General features: G+C 48.1%; 1 protein-coding gene across 12 annotated transcripts in view; it reads right to left on the bottom strand.

Moving 5' to 3' along the window:
- MICAL2 (microtubule associated monooxygenase, calponin and LIM domain containing 2) overlaps window positions 1-19025 on the bottom strand; it is a 278508-nt gene extending 259483 nt beyond the window's left edge. For all 12 annotated transcript variants that reach the window (XM_063946422.1, XM_063946420.1, XM_063946416.1 and 9 more), the window contains exon 1: window positions 18836-19025. The gene's annotated coding sequence lies outside the window, so the exon portion shown is untranslated. The remainder of the gene's footprint in view (window positions 1-18835) is intronic.
- Between the last annotated feature and the right edge of the window lie 2074 nt (window positions 19026-21099).

Below are 21099 nucleotides of genomic sequence, written 5' to 3' on the forward strand. Positions count from 1 at the left end.
TTATTATATCACCGCCAAATGTGGGCCACAGAAATACATGACCAGAATGGGAATGGCATAGAAATAACTTACTTGTGACTCACACATCAGCAATAACACACTCACACAACCGCAATAACACACTCACCCATCAGCAATAACATACATCAGCAATAACACACTCACATAACCGCAATAACGCTCACACATCAGCAATAACACACTCACACACCCGCAATAACACTCACACATCAGCAATAACGCACTCACACAACAGCAATAACACACTCACACACCCGCAATAACACACTCACACACCCGCAATAACACACTCACACACCCGCAATAACACACTCACACACCCGCAATAACACACTCACACATCAGCAATAACACACTCACGCATCAGCAATAACACACTCATGCATCAGCAATAACACACTCATGCATCAGCAATAACACACTCATGCATCAGCAATAACACACTCACACATCCGCAATAACACACTCACACATCCGCAATAACACACTCACACATCAGCAATAACACTCACACATCAGCAATAACACACTCACACATCAGCAATAACACACTCATGCATCAGCAATATCACACTCATGCATCAGCAATAACACTCACGCATCAGCAATAACACTCACGCATCAGCAATAACTCATGACTCACACATCAGCAATAGCGCACTCACATCAGCAATAACTCTCACACACCAGCAAAAATACACTCAAGACTCGCTCACACGTCAGTAATAACTCACTGATACATCAGCAATGACTATCACTCTATATTTAAATATATGGAAAAAAAAAACATTAATATTTAGGACGGGATCTATTAAAATACATCACCGCCCCTCGCCACCCACCGCAGCGATGTACTAACATATGCGATTAACATTGTAATGCGGTGACAGAGGCCCGCCCGCGATACCTGTTAGTAGGATTGCAGGGCGTCTCTGTGGGGTCCGTCACCTCCAAGCCCCGGGAGGTGACGTCTGCTGGGAGTACCCGGGCTCCTCCATCTCCCCCTGCAGCCAGAAGCAGAAATGGCTGTGCAGCAGGGGAGAAGGAGCAGGGGATCGAGGAGCGGCACCTGGACGCAGGTGAGGGAGGGGGGGATCGGCAGGTGTGGGGTTCGGCGGCAGGTGTGGCGCTCAGTGGCGGCGGGTGCGAAAGAAGCCCATAGGTTTCTATAAGGTATAGCCATACCCTTGGCGGCGAAAACCCGGCGGCCGGGTCTTAGTACTTATGAAAATGCGGTAAAACCCCTGAAAACAGGGGTTTTACCGCATTTTTCTTTTAGTACATCCATCCCTTGACCAGATAACAGGTTCTTGACATAGGGGGTCATTCCGACCCGATCGCTCGCTGCAGTTTGTTGCAGCGATCGGGTCGGAAATGCACATGCGCCAGCACCGCAGTGTGCCAGCACATGGCAGTCGTCGTTGCCTAGCGATCGCCTCTGAGACAGAGGTGGTCGCTTGGCGGGAGGGGGCTGGACGGCGGCGGGAAGCCACCGTTTAGGGGGGCGCGGTCCGGCCAGCGCAGACGTGGCCGGACCGTTGGGGTGTCGGGCCGCGGTGGCTGCGTCATGTATCATGCAGCCACTGTGGCCAGCGGCAGCGACAAACAACTCCCGGCCAGTCGCAGGAGCTGCGCTGGCCGGGGGTTACTCCAGAAATACACAAGCATCGCCGCTGTGCGATGCTTTTGTATTTGTGCGGGTAGGGGGGGGGGGGCGGCACTGACATGCGGGGCGGACTAGCCCTGTGCTGAGCGTCCCCCCGCATGTCAGGGAAGATGATCAATTTAGCACAGCTACGATCAACTCGGAATTACCCCCAAAGTCACTCATTCGTAACGGACCGCCAGCCACTAGTCACAACCTCAGTACACTCACATTACTTCCCAGCGAGCGTCGGCCTCAGAGAAGCCTCCACCAGGTAAATTCATACAGCCCAAAATACCTTCCACCACCCCCTAAAGTTTACACATTCTGGGGATCACGGTCCTGTTTATCCCATTTGCCAAACTGCAGTCAGATTAGGGAAACGCCAAAGAAAAGCAAAGAAAAATATTTATGAAATTCAGAACTAAGCCCAGGCATGGGATAGGTGCCGGCGGCATTCCCTCCGAATTGTGTGACGGTCCCACGATCTGATCTACCAAGACAACCGATGCATAACCTGACTCCATGTTATGCCATGAGAAACCCCCCACCAGTGCATCTATATCAGAATGATCAATGCCAAAATACCAACCCCTGGGTACACCTCCGCCCATCTTTCTGCCCGGAATGACCATCAGCTGGTACCGCACACTGTATGACGCCTGTTAATTTCTCTCTCTACCTCTACTGTATATCTGTATATTTGGGGAGACCATTTATCATTGAGTTTTATGCTATGTACACATTATGCGATCCCATACGATACAATATCGTATATACGATTTTATATCAGATCGTATCATGGCCCTCATTCCGAGTTGTTCGCTCGCAAGCTGCTTTTAGCAGCTTTGCACACGCTAAGCCGCCGCCTACTGGGAGTGAATCTTAGCTTATCAAAATTGTGAACGAAAGATTCGCAATATTGCGAAATGACTTCTCTGTGCAGTTTCTGAGTAGCTCGAGACTTACTCTACCAGTGCGATCAGTTCAGTGCTTGTCGTTCCTGGTTTGACGTCACAAACACACCCAGCGTTCGCCCAGACACTCCTCCGTTTCTCCAGCCACTCCCGCGTTTTTCCCAGAAACGGTAGCGTTTTTTCAAACACTCCCATAAAACGGCCTGTTTCCGCCCAGAAACACCCACTTCCTGTCAATTACATTACGATCACCAGAACGAAGAAAAAACCTCGTAATGCCGTGAGTAAAATACCTAACTGCATAGCAAATTTACTTGGCGCAGTCGCAGTGCAAACATTGCGCATGCGCAGTTAGCGGAAAATCGCTGCGATGCAAAGAAAATTACCGAGCGAACAACTCGGAATGACCTCCCATGTGTATACACTACAAACGATGTCAAATGAAGTCTAGAAACAAAGTCATCACTAGAGTTAAAAACCACACAATATCACCTCATCAAGACTCATGCAGTCCGACGTATAACAGCGCATGCGACCCGCGGGAGCGCGCATCGTACGTCGGTTCATGCGTACACACTATGCAATATCGTTCATGACCGAACAATGGCCCTCATTCCGAGTTGATCGGTCGCAAGGCGAATTTAGCAGAGTTACACACGCTAAGCCGCCGCCTACTGGGAGTGAATCTTAGCTTCTTAAAATTGCGACCGATGTATTCGCAATATTGCGATTACTAACTACTTAGCAGTTTCTGAGTAGCTCCAGACTTACTCTGCCTGTGCGATCAGTTCAGTGCTTGTCGTTCCTGGTTGACGTCACAAACACACCCAGGGTTCGCCCAGACACTCCCACCGTTTCTCCGGCCACTCCTGCGTTTTTTCCGGAAACGGTAGCGTTTTCAGCCACACGCCCCTGAAACGCCGTGTTTCCGCCCAGTAACACCCATTTCCTGTCAATCACATTACGATCGCCGGAGCGAAGAAAAAGCCGTGAGTAAAAATACTTTCTTCATAGTAAAGTTACTTGGCGCAGTCGCAGTGCGAACTTTGCGCATGCGTACTAAGCGGATTTTCACTGCGATGCGATGAAAAAGAACGAGCGAACAACTCGGAATGAGGGCCAATATCGTTTGGATTGTGAGCAATATTGCATAGTGTGTACGCACCATCAGCTATTTAAAGCTCATTGCATATGATAAATGGTGATCCAGCCAATCCGGCTGGAGCACCATTAATAATAGCAATGAGTTTTAAATAGCGAAAGATTATTGATAAATGGGCCCCTTGGTGCCAAGCGTAATAAGCCAAGCTGTATATGATGCCAGGTGTAATATGCTGAGCAGTATATGATGCCAGGAGTAATATGCTGAGCAGTATCTGGTGCCAGGCGTAATATGCTGAGCAGTATCTGATGCCAGGCGTAATATGCTGGGCAGTATCGGGTGCCAGGCGTAATATGCCGAGCCGCATCTGGTGGCAGGCGTAATATGCCGACCCGTATCTGGTGGCAGGCGTAATATGCTGAGCCGTATCTGGTGGCAAGCGTAATATGCTGAGCAGTATCTGGTGCCAGGCGTAATATGCTGAGCAGTATATGATGCCAGGTGTAACATGCCTAGCAGTATCTGGTGCCAGGCGTAATATGCCTAGCAGTATCTGGTGCCAGGCGTAATATGCTGAGCCGCATCTGGTGCCAGGCATAATATGCTGAGCCGCATCTGGTGCCAGGCGTAATATGCTGAGCCGCATCTGGTGCCAGGCGTAATATGCTGAGCAGTATCTGGTGCCAGGTGTAATATGCTGAGCAGTATCTGGTGCCAGGTGTAATATGCTGAGCAGTATCTGGTGCCAGGCGTAATATGCCTAGCAGTATCTGGTGCCAGGCGTAATATGCCTAGCAGTATCTGGTGCCAGGCGTAATATGCTGAGCCGCATCTGGTGCCAGGCATAATATGCTGAGCCGCATCTGGTGCCAGGCGTAATATGCTGAGCAGTATCTGGTGCCAGGTGTAATATGCTGAGCAGTATCTGGTGCCAGGCGTAATATGCCTAGCAGTATCTGATGCCAGGTGTAACATGCCGAGCAGTATCTGGTGCCAGGCGTAATATGCCTAGCAGTATCTGATGCCAGGCGTAATATGCTGAGCCGCATCTGGTGCCAGGTGTAATATGCTGAGACGCATCTGGTGCCAGGCGTAATATGCTGAGCCGTATCTGGTGCCAGGCGTAATATGCTGAGCCGTATCTGGTGCCAGGCGTAATATGCTGAGCTGTATCTGGTACCAGGCGTAATATGCTGAGCAGTATCTGGTGCCAGGCGTAATATGCTGAGCCGTATCTGGTGCCAGGCGTAATATGCTGAGCAGTATCTGGTGCCAGGCGTAATATGCTGAGCAGTATCTGGTGCCAGGCGTAATATGCTGAGCCGTATCTGGTGCCAGGCGTAATATGCTGAGCCGCATCTGGTGCCAGGCGTAATATGCTGAGCAGTATCTGGTGCCAGGCGTAATATGCTGAGCAGTATCTGGTGCCAGGCGTAATATGCTGAGCAGTATCTGGTGCCAGGCGTAATATGCTGAGCAGTATCTGGTGCCAGGCGTAATATGCTGAGCTGTATCTGGTACCAGGCGTAATATGCTGAGCAGTATCTGGTGCCAGGCGTAATATGCTGAGCCGTATCTGGTGCCAGGCGTAATATGCTGAGCAGTATCTGGTGCCAGGCGTAATATGCTGAGCCGCATCTGGTGCCAGGCGTAATATGCTGAGCAGTATCTGGTGCCAGGCGTAATATGCTGAGCAGTATCTGGTGCCAGGCGTAATATGCTGAGCAGTATCTGGTGGCAGGCGTAATATGCTGAGCCGTATCTGGTGCCAGGCGTAATATGCTGAGCTGTATCTGGTGGCAGGTGTAATATGATGAGCCGTATCTGGTGCCAGGTGTAATATGCTGAGCAGTATCTGGTGGCAGGCGTAATATGCTGAGCTGTATCTGGTGCCAGGCGTAATATGCTGAGCCGCATCTGGTGCCAGGCGTAATATGCTGAGCCGCATCTGGTGCCAGGCGTAATATGCTGAGCCGCATCTGGTGCCAGGCGTAATATGCTGAGCCGTAGCTGGTGCCAAGTATACAGAGCTAAGCCACATTAGCAGCCAGTGTACAGCCATACTTTACAGATTTCTGGAGAAGCCAATGAAAATTGTCTCTCGCTCCCACCCACCAGACAATGGCTGCACCAAATCATCATATGACTATTTGGGGACATGTGTAGACGGAAAGCTCCAGTTAGGGCTCTGGTACATATTTATTAGTCTGCTGTCGGTGTAAGTGCAGTTTTATTAGTAATGAGCCATTAAGTCACCTGCACTGGAACGTCCTGCACATGGAGGCAGTAATGGAATATTTATACTGTATTACTCAGTTATTAGGGAGGAGGTATAATCCAGGACGCGGCTCGGCACATGTGCTCCTGTATCTGATGTTACTGTGTGAGGCGGCTCGTGTGCAGCCTTTCATCATCCTCCTAATTACAGCCGGGAGACAGGAGGATCCCAGTGTGCGCTGGGTGTGGGCTGGGAAACTAGTATCTCCTGTGATACTGCGGTCACACTTCTCTCACAGCTCCTGGCCGAGCGGGATCCTGGAGCCGGCATTTCCATCCAGGTCGGGGTGGTGGTGTCGGCATTCCGACTGCTGAAATGCCGAACGCCGGCATCCGGAACAGATCCCATTGTTACATCAGATGCATTATTATATCTGTGCCTTCATAGTGTTATCTACAGGCATGCAACATCTGAGGTAACTGCAGCACACAGACCCAGCAGGTGACTGTATGTGATATTCAATGGCTGATCTGCTCTCCCTACTTACATAGCGATCCCTGCTTCCACCTAACACCACCTGTGCCCTCCACAGCCTCCGCCACCTAACACCACCTGTGCCCTCCACAGCCTCCACCTAACACCACCTGTGCCCTCCACAGCCTCTACCTAACACCACCTGTGCCCTCCACAGCCGCCACCTAACACCACCTGTGCCCTCCACCTACCACTTGTGCACTGTGCAGCCTCCATCTAACATTTGTGTCTGATCTCTAGGTCGACCACACTTAGATTGACAGTGTCTAGGTCGACCACTATTGGTCGACATGCATTAGGTCGACATGGTTTCTAGGTCGACATGTACTAGTTCGACATGACAAAAGGTCGACAGGAGTTTTTCACTATTTTTTTTACTTTCATTTTTTTAACTTCTTCATACTTAACGATCCACGTGGACTACGATTGGGAGTGGTAACCTGTGCTGAGTGGAGCAGTAGCGGAGCGAGGCACCTTGCCCAAAACATGGCGAGCGAAGCGAGCCATGCGAGGGGACACGGTGCACTAATTGGAGTTCCCAGTCACTCTACGAAGAAAACGACACCAACATTTAAAAGAAAAAACTCATGTCGCCGTGACAAAAGGTCGACATGAGTTGTTTTTTTTAAATGTTGGTGTCGTTTTCTTCGTAGAGTGACTGGGAACTCCAATTAGTGCACCGTGTCCCCTCGCCATGTTTTGGGCAAGGTGCCTCGCTCCGCTACCGCTCCACTCAGCACAGGTTACCACTCCCAATCGTAGTCCACGTGGATCGTTAAGTATGAAGAAGTTAAAAAAATTAAAGTAAAAAAATAGTGAAAAACTCCTGTCGACCTTTTGTCATGTCGAACTAGTACATGTCGACCTAGAAACCATGTCGACCTAATGCATGTCGACCAATAGTGGTAGACCTAGACACTGTCAATCTAAGTGTGGTCGACCTAGAGATCAGACACCAATGTTAGATGGAGGCTGCACAGTGCACAAGTGGTAGGTGGAGGGCACAGGTGGTGTTAGGTGGCGGCTGTGGAGGGCACAGGTGGTATTAGGTGGTGGCTGTGGAGGGCACAGGTGGTATTAGGTGGTAGATGGAGGGCACAGGTGGTGTTAGGTGGCGGCTGTGGAGGGCACAGGTGGTGTTAGGTGGCGGCTGTGGAGGGCACAGGTGGTATTAGGTGGTAGGTGGAGGGCACAGGTGGTGTTAGGTAGAGGCTGTGGAGGGCACAGGTGGTGTTAGGTGGAGGCTGTGGAGGGCACAGGTGGTGTTAGGTGGAGGCTGTGGAGGGCACAGGTGGTGTTAGGTGGTGGCTGTGGAGGGCACAGGTGGTGTTAGGTGGTGGCTGTGGAGGGCACAGGTGGTGTTAGGTGGAGGCTGTGGAGGGCACAGGTGGTGTTAGGTGGCGGCTGTGGAGGGCACAGGTGGTATTAGGTGGTGGCTGTGGAGGGCACAGGTGGTATTAGGTGGTAGGTGGAAGGCACAGGTGGTGTTAGGTGGAGGCTGTGGAGGGCACAGGTGGTGTTAGGTGGAGGCTGTGGAGGGCACAGGTGGTACCTGTTGACCTAATTTTTCTGTTGACCTATTTCAGATGTCGACTTAGTTACTGTCGACCAAGATATTGTTGACCTAAGTCTGGTCAACGCTATGATCCACAACCCTAACACCACCTGTGCACTTGAACACAGGGGCGGATCCAGAAGAAAATGAAAGGGGGGGCACCATGATAGGCGAACGGTAATAGTTATATTTACATGCACTTAAGGCACACATGCTCCCAGATAAGGGGAGTGGTATCACAGGGGGCGTGGCCTCACGGAATACACCATCAGGTAATGATTGGCTGTAGGAGCGCATCCTGGTTTATTGCTAATGTTTCACCCTGATGAAAAGGCTGATTGGATGAAATGTTGGTCAGCTGTTCCATTAGTTATGGGAGCCTGGAAGGCACCCCAGCACAATATAATTATTATAGTATTTAGTTGGTGGTGGCAGGTGCAGCATACCTTGTTTTGGGCACTGCTCTGAGACTCAGACTGCAGGACAGGAACTGCCCATCTTTGATTAGCAGAAGCAGCCAGCTGGATCTCCAACAAGCAGCATAAGACATCTGCAGGACAGCCCTGGCACAATCACACAGCATAAGACATCTGCAGGACAGCCCTGGCACAATCACACAGGCCGCCTTCTCAAAGCTGAGGCTGAGTGTGACTGCACCTAGCATGGTGGTAAAGGAAGTGGAGGAGGAAGTGCTGGGAAACTGTGCGGTGCAGTGAGGGCTAATGAAGCCTTCTGGGCCGTCATAAGTAACAGTCTTACTCGATGCTGGCATTTGAACCCTGTGCCTGGGCTGGACTCTGGCCGGCTGGCAGGGGGGAGGTAGCTTGCATTGGTTACCACACGGACTTGCTGTTAGGGCAGCGGCGGGTCCTAGTGCCTGCCGGCTCTGTTATCAAATCTGACTGGCGGAAATAGCAGTAGTGCTGCTGCTGTTCTCCTATTGAAAAAAAAAGAAAAAAAAAGAAGTCAAAAACGACAGGGGGGGGGCACGGTCCCGAGTGCCCCCCCCCCCTGGATCCGCCTATGCTTGAACATATAACATGAGCTTCGGACTGGCTAACTGGGGATTTGCTTCCGGTCCATTTATGCCGGAGCAATGTTTAGAAGCACCTGCTCTTTACACCCGTTACCTGTGGCACAGGGTTACACAGACATACAGGAAACACCAGGAACAACATCTCATAATATAACAGTTGATAGGCAAGTGTGTAAGGGTGCTAAATGGAGATACATCTGGTATCAGTACCATCATTTGATCCAACCACGTGCTCCGCTGATGTAACTAGAGGTGCCACGGATCCTTGGAGAGTTAAGAAATAGGTTGGCACAGCTGAGGTTCGCATTGTACAATATGTAACAACAAATGCCATGTGCATTAGCTGCTCAACTTAATGAACAGTTCTGCCCCATAATTCCCAGGCTCGTAGATGTTATCAGTCTGAACAACATGCCCGGGATTGCAACAGTAATTGAAGCCACATAATATAAATGCCAGGCGTTGTTCACCTTGGCACCGACAGACAGATTTTTAGTAAACTCCAAAACAGAGAAATAAGTTTCGTTGTTGTGTTTCAGGAGCAAATGAAACCACTATTTAACATTGATACATACAGTATGTCAAAGGCTGTGTATTACTGAGCTGAGTAACACGCATGAAACAACTGCTTACACTTCATATGTCTGTGTTTCAGCTCTCTGTAATGTCGCTATGCCATAAGGGAAATCTTATCTGACAGAGCAGACAGAGAGTGATTAACACTTTGCAGGACAACAATGAATTGGTCATTCATACATGGGCAGGGCAGGGACAGTGAGGTCACAGCAGCTCAACTAACTGCAGTCGCAACATTTTTATACTTTTTGCATGTATAAGGGGCCGCACTAAGAGGTTGTACTGTACATGCTGAACTGTGGACTTCCCAATGATTCACACATAACTAGCTCGGTAATCAGCCAAATGCGATTGCAGGGCCCCACGATAGTTTATTTGCTGACTGCAATCGGCTATTATGCCTCAGAGTACTGCCAATGCTAAAAGGTTATCATTCACTCAATGTGGTCACTTGTTTCCAGAATAGATAATAATGTATGACACTGTATACACCGAATGTAGCGACGAGATAACATGCCAGCCCAGGGAAACCCCTTGCTAGTCTCATAGGTAACAAACATTATACATATTGCATATTTTTTTTATACATATTCAGGGAAATAACCAGTAATCTCAAAGCAAGCATAACCAACATGCTATGTTTTAGCATTTCAGCTTTTTGCCCATAACAGCAATTAATTACACAGTGCCCCAAACCTGCCCTATAAGTGTGGGTGATGGGAGCACGCGATACTTTATTTATTCACGTTGCTGCAGTGGGTAAAACTGAGCAATGGATTTGACCTCCCTATGCAATCACATACATTTCTTTTATGTAGTTTGCAGACTTTAGGAGGATATGTACTAAGCAGTGATAAAAGTGGAGAAGTGAGCCAGTGGAGAAGTTGCCCATGGCAACCAATCAGCACTGACGCAACATTTATAATTTGCATACTATAAAAGTATACAGAGCAGCTGGTTGTGAGGGGCAACTTCTCCACTGGCTCACTTCTCCACTTTTATCACTGATTAGTAAATCTCCCGCATAATCCTTATAAAGGTGGATGACATGAGGATAACCCTACAGCCAAGCAGGTGATAACTGGCAACTATCACCTCTATAATGTTTCCGGCATTGCCACTAAATTGCTGCAGAAAAGCCATTACCTCTAGGGGACACCCCTCGTTCCTGGCCCATAGACCTAGAGGACCGTGTGAGGTGAGCTGGATGGCAGGCGTGTTGCAATGCATGGAGCCTTCTTATCTATGACTAATAGTGCAAACAGAGCTGTGTGCTCTGTAATTATACACACAGCCCATGGTCTGGAGACTGATCTATTATTCATCTGTTCCTGGTCAGGTCTAAGGTTCCTTCTTTCTCTAACACACAGTCTGTCACTGCAGGAAGGTGGAGCAGCGCCATCACTGCGCTCACTTATAACGTGCACAATCTTTGCTGACACGAGTGACGGAGTTGTGGCTGCCAAATTCACCAATCGGCGAGCTCTGCTTTAGCTCAGCAACTCAGAACAACAAAGTCACAACAAAAACTGCAGCAAATTACCTCCGGCCTGGCAGTATTCCACATTACGTGCATCTATCTGGCCGTATTCCACATTACGTGGGTCTATCTGGTAATATTCCACATGTGCATGCATGTCCCACGTCGAATCAGGTGACCTTTGCTGCGATATGTCCTTGAGATGCATGTATTTGCAGACACAGGGGAGGGGGTTGGTAATTACATTTATTTCATGAAAGTTAAGACAAAATAGCCTCTTCGGTAGGAGTAGTGACAGTTCATTGCGTGAACGGGAAATTATATCATGACCATATGTGTGCTGGTTGCTAGGGTGGACATCACATAGCAACAGAGCTTTGCAGGCTAAGTAAATAAGAATAGATCCTATATAATAAAAGGCTTACGCTGCTCCTCACCTCTGTGGGGCGAATTCAAGTGTTTTGCGCGCCTGTGGCTGCTGGATGGTGTCCAACGGAGCAATTCAAGGGTCTATTCATGAAGCAGTGAAAAGAGTGGAGAAAAGGACCAGTGGAGAAGTTGCCCATAGCAACCAATCAGCTTTGAAGGAAGCCTTTATCAAGTACATTCTATAAAATATGAGGGAGATGCTGATTGGTTGCCATGGGCAACTTCTCCACTGTTTTCACCGCTTCATGGATAGTCCTCTGAGCCCAAGGTCCCAGGAGCAGCTCCCATCTAAGTGAATCTGCTCCTTAATCTTATAAAGATTTGCAGTTTGGTGTTTATTGAAGTCTGTTGTTCCGGAACAACAGAAAGTGCAGAGAGGAAAGCGGATGTTCAGTCACACTGTGCACCCTCCTAAATAAGAGATCTTGTGGTAGATGTAGCAATAGAGCGTAGGACAGGCTGAACTGGAAGTGACAGGATGCTGGTGCAATGGGGGCAGACAAGTCTTTTCCTGCCAGGGTCTGTTACCCTCCACAGCTATCAGCAATCACATCTGACCAATCAGTCCACAGCTATCAGCAATCACATCTGTACAACGGTTGTCGCAGCGCAGCCAGGTAACAGAGGTCAGACGGGGAGAAATGCATGGTCTCCGACACCCCTTTCAGAACGCACAAATAACCCGGTATCTGAAAGGGTCACCTGACCTGGTAATTCAACCTGGGACTAAAGAAGGGTTATTCGCAGGTTATTTCCAGGTCAGGCGTAGTGTGAACGGGTTACCCGGTTCGATGCGACCTGGTACCCGTTCACAGAATAGGGAGAGGCGATGTGAAGATGATCTAATGTCCCAGCGCCGAAACCGCCGCAGTCTCCGTCGGCAATATGCCGGTTCGGGAAGCCAGTTCACAGGGTCCAGCGCCGGGTCTCACCCGGGAAGGTCCCGTTCCAATTCCCGTGTGCGACCCGGCATTTGCGATCTGAAAGCAATATCACACAGACAGGTAGCGACTTGGCATTTACAGTAGGTGCAAAATATGTACTAAACTGCGGCAAGAATCAGACAGGTAAACGCAAATTGCTTTTTGGTTGCTATGGGTGAATGCAGATTTTACAGTTAAATGCTGTGTTACTCAATGATCCCTGTGTAACACAAAGCAGATATATGAGGTCACTTCCTGTACACGCAGTATACAGAGAGCGCCCCATATAGTCATTATTACTGTGCCAATAACCACAAGCCACTGCATGCAGCCACTCATGGTATTCTCATTTAACGAGGGCGAGATGAGTCTGCGGGTGGTTAATAGGACATGTAAAATGAATAATACATTATCAAAAGGAGGTAATTGTCAGCTAACAGCATATGCCAGGCGTGTGTATATTAACCTCTATTTATATAGCGCCAGCACATTCCGTAGCGATTTACAATGTTGTTATATAGGCTGAGCTGTACATATGGGGATCAGGAGCACTGTGCGGACAGTCGGGTACGGTATATTTTCTTGGCTACAGCCCCCATTGCGTCACTGGATTTATTAAGAGTGTGACGGTAACAATTGCATTCTACCTTTGCAAAAAAAGAGGGATTGCTTTGGTGGTCAATGGTGTAATACGGGGACAAAAATACAGAGCAACGATTATCTAAAGCTGAACATTGCCCCCGTAATTAGGTACAGGAAGAGAAAATGTCTCAGGGGTGTATTTACTAAAGTGCGGATTTATAGAAGTGGAGATGTTGCCGATAGCAACCAATGAGATTCCACTTATCATTTATCTAGCACCTTCTAGAAGGTAATAGCTGAATCTGCTTGGTTGCTATTGGCAACATCTCCATTGACACTTTTGTAAATATACCCCTAGCCTCCAGAACGAAACCACTTCAAGTTAAGAAAGGCCTAGTGTGGGAGAGATCGGAGCGCAGTCCCTATTGTTCTCAGTGGTAAGCGCGGTCCGGGTCCATTCACCAAGATTAGCCCAGTAGCTAACGCCATGTGAAGAGCCCCCCTCAGACCTGTCACAACAAGGGGCAGAGGATGCCAGGACCAGCTTCCTAAGGAAAGTGGACACTCCAAGTCTCCAACCAGCCCTGCGACGGTGACCAAAGCATACATAAGGGTGCTCCAGGCAGCTATCCAGTCTGCACCCTGCAAGCCAAATGCTGGTGCCACCTCTCTATGCCCTATGCCCTGTGCAGCAGCACCACTCATTCACCCCTAATACGGGCCTGTGCACAGTTGTGTATGTATACAGAATAACTGATGCGGAGAATTGCATACCGTGAGAGAAGTGGTACTGTGCAGTTATCTGTACTCATACAATGAGGTAGATATTAATAATTACATCCAGCACAAATGAGAAGTGGTACTGTGCAGTTGTCTTTACTCATACAATAAGGTAAATAGATACTGATAATTGCATCCAGTTCAAATGAGAAGTGGTACTGTGCCGTTGTCTTTACTCATACAATAAGGTAAATAGATACTGATAATTACATCCAGTTCAAATGAGAAGTGGTACTGTGCAGTTGTCTTTACTCATACAATAAGGTAAATAGATACTATTAGTTACACCCAGTCCAAATGAGAAGTGGTACTGTGCCGTTGTCTTTAGACATACAATAAGATAGATACCAATAACTACATCCAGCACAAGTGAGAAGTGGTACTGTGAAGTTATCTGTACTCATACAATAAGTTAAATATATACTAATAATTACATCCAGCACAAATGAGAAGTGGTACTGTGCAGTTGTCTTTGCTCGTACAATAAGGTAAAAAGATACTACTAGTTACACCCAGTCCAAATGAAAAGTGGTACTGTGCAGTTGTCTTTACTCATACTATAAAGTAAATAGATACTAATAATTTAACCAAGTCCAAATGAGAAGTGGTACTGTGCAGTTATCTTTACTCATACAATAAGATAGATACTAAAAATTACATCCAGCACAAATGAGAAGTGGTACTGTGCAGTTGTCTTTACTCATACAATAAGATACATAGATACTAATAATTACATCCAGTCCAAATGAGGAGTGATACTGTGCAGTTATCTTTACTCATACAATAAGATAGATACTAAAAATTACATCCGGCACAAATGAGAAGTGGTACTGTGCAGTTGTCTTTACTCATACAATAAGATAAATAGATACTAATAATTAAATGCATCACAAATGAGAAGTGCTACTGTGCAGGGTTAAATGTATTGAACTGAGGATTTGCAAAATGGCAGATGCTCAGCGTTTCTTGACAGCTGTTTTTTGAAATGCCAACTAAGACAAAACCTGCCGCGTTTTCCCTTTAACAGCTGCTTCAAAAATGGCTTTCAGAATCGCTGTTATTGAACGATTGTGAAAACCTGCAATATATCACCACCAATGCCAAACAAATGGACGAGTATATCTTAAGCATTTAAAGTCATACAGGATGCCTTGGCAAACAGATTTAGGGGCACGTGCGAGTATATATACACTTCTTAGGTGTGTTAATAGGAGCATGATATACAGTACAAGAGAAGGTATTTGGTAAGCATTTATCATAAGGGTCTACAAGAATCAATGAAGTTAACAAATCCTGGCCTATACATATACAATACAAATAGATATTGAGACTTGCACACAGAACAAGAGTAGTAGTACTGTGCAGTCACATTTAAATACAGAATTAAACCCAAATACTGTACTGAGAACTACAGCCAGCAGAGAAACCGTGAGACGTGCTCCAATAAAGTTGTACATACATACAGAACAAGAACTTATTCTGAGAAAAGCATTTAGCTCGCAATCAGAAGTGGTACTGTGCACTAGGCCAATATAAAATAACACTCAGTTTATTTAGGCAGAGAACTTCCAGTTTATCTATGTGAAATGCTTCTGAGGGCAGCAAAGCCACATTTTATGTCTCACACAGAGATCCCAGGCTGAATTAGCAATGGATTGCAGTGTGAGAGAATGAATCACCCAGTCCTGGAAACTGAGATCATTCATTTCTCACCCCTGGAAGATGAGTACCCCGGTACGCAGATCACCATACTGTACTTCCATCATATACATATCAGTATCCCTGACTCAGTCACTTGTATGACACACTGTCTATGTACAGCGTCAGCTGTAATCACACTTATCGCAGGCAATTCTCATTCAGAACTTTGGTCAGCTCGTCAAATAAGGACTTTATACCGCACAAGGGTCCGATAGGGCTGACGCCCTTCCCAGATAATGGTTTGGTTTCGGGAGAAGGGCTTGAGGGGGGTGCAGCAGATTAGGGTGTGAACCTGTGTCCAGTAATCAGTTACCCGTATATGACAGTCCATGTATATTTATTTTTTGTTCAGTTTCTATTGTTCTGATAATCCTAAAAAGTATGAGTACAGTTCCATTGTGTTCCATCCATAGTCTTTCAGGCCTCTGACATACAATATTAATATCTGTAGTGGTGAACAGAACTCTATTACTGCTATGCAAAGTCCCTGACTTCTGATAACTTATTACTATGTCATGACAGCCAGCACCTGCCAGCTCCCCCTTTAATGGGTATTGTATAGTTCTGACTACTTATTACAGAATGCTGGAAGACACAGAAGCCAGGCCGCCAGAGAAAGTGACTTCCATTATTCATTACAGCCAGAGATGTGCAATGTGACGGCCTGTGTATTGGGGTTTGTTTGGCAGTGTGGTTTTCAGCGCGTTAAATACACAAAGGCAAGAATAAATGATTTATCAGGACCTGAATGACACCTGGGAACAAGATCCCAAACACAGCAACTCAGCCACCAAGGTTCTATTACAGGTGTAACATATACAGGTACAGGAGCCCAATCACTGGCATGATACCTCCCGCTGGTGAATGCCTCCTGCCCCAGATGTTATATATACAGGTACAGGAGCCGAATCACTGGCCTGATACCTCCTGCTGGTGAGTGCCTCCTGCCCCAGGTGTAACATATACAGGTTACCTGGTACAGGAGGCCAATCACTGGCCTGATATCTCCTGCTGGTGAATGCCTCCTGCCCCAGGTGTTATATATACAGGTACAGGAGGCCAATCACTGGCCTGATATCTCCTGCTGGTGAATGCCTCCTGCCCCAGGTGTAACATATACAGGTACAGGAGGCCAATCACTGGCCTGATATCTCCTGCTGGTGAATGCCTCCTGCCCCAGGTGTTATATATACAGGTACAGGAGCCCAATCACTGGCCTGATATCTCCTGCTGGTGAATGCCTCCTGCCCCAGGTGTTATATATACAGGTACAGGAGCCCAATCACTGGCCTGATATCTCCTGCTGGTGAATGCCTCCTGCCCCAGGTGTTATATATACAGGTACAGGAGCCCAATCACTGGCCTGATATCTCCTGCTGGCGAATGCCTCCTGCCCCAGGTGTTATATATACAGGTACAGGAGCCATATACAGGTACAGGAGCCCAATCACTGGCCTGATATCTCCTGCTGGTGATTGCCTCCTGCCCCAGGTGTTATATATACAGGTACAGGAGTCCAATCACTGGCCTGATATCTCCTGCTGGTGAATGCCTCCTGCCCCAGGTGTTATATATACAGGTACAGGAGCCCAATCACTGGCCTGATATCTCCTGCTGGCGAATGCCTCCTGCCCCAGGTGTTATATATACAGGTACAGGAGCCATATACAGGTACAGGAGCCCAATCACTGGCCTGATATCTCCTGCTGGTGATTGCCTCCTGCCCCAGGTGTTATATATACAGGTACAGGAGCCATATACAGGTACAGGAGCCCAATCACTGGCCTGATATCTCCTGCTGGTTAATGCCTCCTGCCCCAGGTGTTATATATACAGGTACAGGAGCCGAATCACTGGCCTGATATCTCCTGCTGGTGAATGCCTCCTGCCCCAGGTGTTATATATACAGGTACAGGAGCCCAATCACTGGCCTGATATCTCCTGCTGGTAAATGCCTCCTGCCCCAGGTGTAATGCCCCTGTAACTGGTGAAAGCCTCCTGCCCCAGGTGTAATGCTCCTGTAACTGGTGAATGCCTCCTGCCCCAGGTGTAATGCCCCTGTAATTGGTGAGTGCCTCCTGTCCCAGGTGTAATGCCCCTGTTACTGGTGAATGCCTCCTGCCCCAGGTGTAATGCCCCTGTTACTGGTGAATGCCTCCTGCCCCAGGTGTAATGCCCCTGTTACTGGTGAATGCCTCCTGCCCCAGGTGTAATGCCCCTGTTACTGGTGAATGCCTCCTGCCCCAGGTGTAATGTCCCTGTAACTGGTGAGTGCCTCTTGCCCCAGGTCTAATGCCCCTGTTACTGGGAATACTGCCCCTATTACTAGTGAGTTCCTCCTACCCACAGGTTACTGGTGAATGCCTCATGCCTCAGGTGTAATGCCCGTTACTGGTGAATGCCTCATGCCTCAGGTGTAATGCCCATGTTACTGGGAATACTGCCACTATTACTGGTGAGTACCTCCTGTCCCAAGTGTAATGCCCCTGTTACTGGTGAATGCCTCATGCCTCAGGTGTAATGCCCCTGTAACTGGTTAAAGCTTTCTGCCCCAGGTGTAATGCCCCTGTTACTGGGAATACTGCCCCTATTACTAGTGAGTTCCTCCTACCCACAGGTTACTGGTGAATGCCTCATGCCTCAGGTGTAATGCCCGTTACTGGTGAATGCCTCATGCCTCAGGTGTAATGCCCATGTTACTGGGAATACTGCCACTATTACTGGTGAGTACCTCCTGTCCCAAGTGTAATGCCCCTGTTACTGGTGAATGCCTCATGCCTCGTGTAATGCCCCTGTTACTGGGAATACTGCCCCTATTACTGGGGAGTACCTCCTGCCTCAGGTGTAATGCCCCTGTATCTGATGAATGCCTCCTGCCCCAGGTGTAATGCCCCTGTAACTGGTGAATGCCTCCTGCCTCAAGTGTAATGCCCCTGTAACTGATGAATGCCTCCTGCCCCAGATGTAATGCCCCTGTTACTGGTGAAATCCTCCTACCCCAGATGTAATGCCCCTGTAACTGGTGTAATGCCTCCTGCCTCAGGTGTAATGCCCCTGTATCTGATGAATGCCTCCTACTGCCCCTATGTCTGGTGAGTTCCTCCTGCAACAGGTGTAGGTTAGTGCCCCCTGCCCCTGATATACCACTATGTACAGAACCAATGACAGTGGTATAAGTACCTCCTGCCCCTATAATAATTACCCTAGTGCCCGGTAATAACTGTGAGCCCTCTCCTGTAACTCATGATTCCCCCTGTCTCTGATAATATATGAGCCCTGGGCTAGGAGCCGGCAGGAGCCCTCTGTCACTGGACACATGAGCCGCAGGTTCCTTACCATGAGATGACTTCTAGAGCCCCATATAGGGGGGAGCAGGACCCTCAGCCATAGTCCCCCAGTGCTCAGGGTGTATATATATAGATCCCCGCAGCGGCCAGTGTATATAGATCCCTGCAGCGGCCAGTGTATAGATCCCTGCAGCCAGCGCTGTCTGACAGCTCAGCTCACATTGCTGCTGCTCCCTGTGTGTAGTGGGAGTGGGACTAGGTGGGTGCATCTGTCTGCGCTCAGCCAACCACAGGACAGAGACTGGGCTGAGTGACAGGAGGCAGGACCCGCCCCCAGCTGTCAGTCCCTGCAGTGAGAAGAGCAGGGAGGCTCATGTACTGTAAGTGCAGGGAGTCTTCCTGGCTAGTTTGTTGCTTGTGAATAACAACCTACAGTATGTGATACAAACTTACCTGAAGTTCCATATTCTTCCATAATCTGCATATGTGTGTACATATACTGCAGCATGATTATCTTTATATGTGTGTACATATACTGCAGCATGATTATATGTATATGTGTGTACATATACTGCAGCATGATTATACTGTATGTATACTGTGTGTACATATACTGTAGCATGATTATCTGTATACTGTATGTACTGTACATATACTGCAGCATGATTATCTGTATACTGTTACTGTATGTATATATACTGCAGCATGATTATCTGTATACTGTATGTATATATACTGCAGCATGATTATCTGTATATGTGTGTACATATACTGCAGCATGATTATATGTATATGTGTGTACATATACTGCAGCATGATTATATGTATACTGTGTGTACATATACTGCAGCATGATTATATGTATACTGTGTGTACATATACTGCAGCATGATTATATGTATGTGTGTACATATACTGCAGCATGATTATCTGTATGTGTGTACATATACTGCAGCATGATTATCTGTATGTGTGTGTACATATACTGTAGCATGATTATATGTATATGTGTGTACATATACTGCAGCATGATTATCTGTATATGTGTGTACATATACTGCAGCATGATTATATGTATATGTGTGTACATATACTGCAGCATGATTATCTGTATATGTGTGTACATACAGTATACTGCAGCATGATACTACATAAAGCCCAGCTGTACCTCTAACACCACCCAGGGGTCTCCTGGTAATGATCCTGGTGGGACAGGGCCATCGCATCTCTCCCTGTGTACAGGGCCACCCCTTATTTCTCTTACGTCCTAGAGGATGCTGGGGACTCCGTAAGGGCCATGGGGTATAGACGGGCTCCGCAGGAGACATGGGCACTACAAAGAACTATTAGTATGGGTGTGCACTGGCTCCTCCCTCTATGCCCCTCCTCCAGACCTCAGTTAGATCCTGTGCCCAGAGGAGACTGGGTGCATTACAGGGGAGCTCTCCTGAGTTTCTCTGAAAAAGAATTTTGTTAGGTTTTTTATTTTCAGGGAGCTCTGCTGGCAACAGGCTCCCTGCATCGTGGGACTGAGGAGAGAGAAGCAGCCCTACTTAAGTGATAGGGTCTGCTTCTTAGGCTACTGGACACCATTAGCTCCAGAGGGAGTCGGAACGCAGGTCTCACCCAGCCGTTCGTCCCAGAGCCGCGCCGCCGTCCTCCTCGCAGAGCCGGAAGATAGAAGCCGGGTGAGTATGAGAAGAAAAGAAGACTTCAAGGCGGCAGAAGACTTCAGATCTTCACTGAGGTAAGCTGCGCGCCATTGCTCCCACACACTACACACACAGAAAGGCACTAATGGGTGCAGGGCGCAGGGGGGGGCGCCCTGGGCAGCAATAAACCTCGGGACTGGCAATAAGGGCACATTAGGCTGCAGAGGCAGTAAATGAAGAGATCCCCCGCCAATTTTTGGATATTGAAGCTTGATCCCTCAGCACTAACCGCGCCATTTTCTCCACAGAACGCTGCAGAGAAGCTGGCTCCCCGGACTCTCCCCTGCTGAACTCGGTGACAGAGGGCTGAAAAAGTGGGGGGGGGGGGGGGGACATTTTTAAGGCGCAGTGAGTGTCATACACATTGATTAATAATAAAAAGCGTTATCTGGGTTTATTCCAGTATCAGTGGGCGCTGGGTGTGTGCTGGAATACTCTCTCTCTGTCTCTCCAAAGGGCCTTGTTGGGAATTGTCCCCTTATAGATATATCCCTGTGTATGTGGGGGTGTCGGTACGTGCGTGTCGGCATGTCTGAAGCGGAAGGCTCGTCCAAGGAGGAGGTGGAGCAGATGAGTGGTGTGTTTCCGTCGGCAACGCCTA

This window comes from Pseudophryne corroboree, chromosome 11 (assembly GCF_028390025.1).
Source record: "Pseudophryne corroboree isolate aPseCor3 chromosome 11, aPseCor3.hap2, whole genome shotgun sequence".
NCBI classification, from domain to species: domain Eukaryota; kingdom Metazoa; phylum Chordata; class Amphibia; order Anura; family Myobatrachidae; genus Pseudophryne; species Pseudophryne corroboree.